We start from the raw sequence: 2,251 nt of genomic DNA, 5'->3' as shown, positions 1-2,251 counted from the left end.
AAAGGTATATTTTTATGGTGAAAATGATCTTCCCCAAAATTAAAACTCACACGCTGCTTATGTATGCCAGTCTGGCTCTACACCCATTGCATAGCGGATTAATGTGCTTAATTTTAAGAAGTTATTTGTCCACTTTAGTTGTGATACAAACCTTATCAAAACATATAGGCCTATGGTCTAGGCTACATGAGGTGTGCGATTCGAAAAGTTTTTTAAAAATGTATTGTTTCTTGCCTTATGATGGGCATATAGTGATAATACATAATTCACAAGTGATAGGTTAATATTGTCACCCATCAGACTAGTCTTGATTTAATCTTGTCTTTACATATACTAAATAATAAATCTGTGAAATTTGTTTTGATTTAGAAAGGACAATTATCATGGACGTGTCTAGAAACATGGGCAGCGGGAATAAAATACATGTCATCTATGCACTTAAATAACAAAAACGCTTTCCTGTGGTTCATTTTCCTGCCAGCCAGGTAGGCTATACTCCTGTTGTAAAGAGAAGCAATGTGCTTAATATTAGTAAAGTTGAGAAATAAATATGGTAGGCCTAGCCTATAGAAAGCTGATGGGATCCTCCTCTTTTTAATAGAGGCCATCACTCTGTTTTCTCAAGCAATTGCATAGCCAACAGAAAGGTTGCGCAACATGAGCTCATGGGCTCTCGTGACGTGTTTGATTAGATTGATGTTAGAGTGATTACAAGGACAATAGAGTGCTGAGTACCAGGCAGTTTGGTAGGCTACTATTGATCAGCAGCATCAGAGCTCAGAGAAGCCTAATTACAATGACTAAACAGTCACGTGGAATTTGACTGCCTTCATGACTTTTCACATTTTATTGTTACAAAGTGGGATTAAAATTGATTTGTCATTTTTGTCAACAATCTATATAAAATATTCTGTAATGTCTGAATGAAAAATCATATTTTCTTTCCGAAAAATTCATAACTAAAATAGAGTCGTTGCATAAGTATTCAGCACCTTTAGTTAGTCGAGCCTAATTTAATTCAGGAGTTAAATTGGGCTTAACAAATCACATAAAAAGTGACATGCACTCACTCTGAAAAAATAGAGGTTGACATTATTTTTTAATGATTAACCCTTCCTCTGTCCCCCTTACATACATTTACATGTTACATATTAGGCATTTAGCAGCTGCTATTTTTCAGAGTGACTTACAGGAACATTTAGTGTTATGTGCCTTGCTCAAGGGTACATCAACAGATTATTCACCTAGTTGGCTATGGGATTCAAACCAGTGACGTTTCGGTTACTGGCCCAACACTCTTAAGTGCTAGGCTACCTGCCACCCAGCTCTATGGCCCATTAGTCAAGTATTGAATTTCATCCACAGATTCGACTACAAAGACCAGGGAGGTTATCGAAAAGCCTCATCAAGAAGGGAGTAACAATAACAGATCAGACATTATATATCTCATTAAGCAAGGTCAAGTTAATAATTATGCTGTGGATTATGTATTAAGCCACCCAGACACATCAAAGATACAGTCGACCTTCTGAACTGAGCTGCAGGAAAGGAATGAAACTGCCCAGGGATGTCACCATGAGGCCATTGGTGATTCTACAGTCTACAGAGTTTAATGGCTATGATGGGAGAAAACTAGAAAGGATCAACAACATTGTAGTGAATCACAACAGTGACATTAATGACAGATTGAAAAGAATACAAATATGCAGAATATGCATCTTCTATGTAACAAGGGACTAAAGTAATACTGTATAAGACACAGAAAAGGAATACACTTTTTGGCCTAAAGCCTTATGTTTGGAGCAAATCCAACACATCACTGAGTAACAGCCTCCTATTTTTCAAGCATGGTGGTGGCTGCATCATGGTATGGGTATGCTTGTCATTGGCAAATACTGGGGAGTTTTTCAGGATACAAAGAAGCGGAATGGAGCTAAGGACAGGTAAAATCCTAAAGGAAAACCTGATTCAGTCTGCTTTACACCAGAGACTGGGAGAGAAATTCACCTTTCAGCAGGACAATAACCTACAACACAAGGCCAAATCTACACTGGAATTGCTTACCAAGAAGACAATGAATGTTCCTGAATGCCCAAGTTACAGTTTTGACTTAACTCTGCTTGAAAATCTTTGGCAAGTTTTGAAAATTGCTGTATAGCCATGATCCCCAACATCTTGATAGAGCTTTGAGAATTTTGTAAAGAAAAAATTGAAAATATTTCACAATTCAGGTGTGGAATGCTTCTCAGAG

This window comes from Salvelinus namaycush, chromosome 40, assembly GCF_016432855.1.
Source record: "Salvelinus namaycush isolate Seneca chromosome 40, SaNama_1.0, whole genome shotgun sequence".
NCBI classification, from domain to species: Eukaryota; Metazoa; Chordata; class Actinopteri; order Salmoniformes; family Salmonidae; genus Salvelinus; species Salvelinus namaycush.
Note: the sequence above shows the minus strand (reverse complement) of the source record.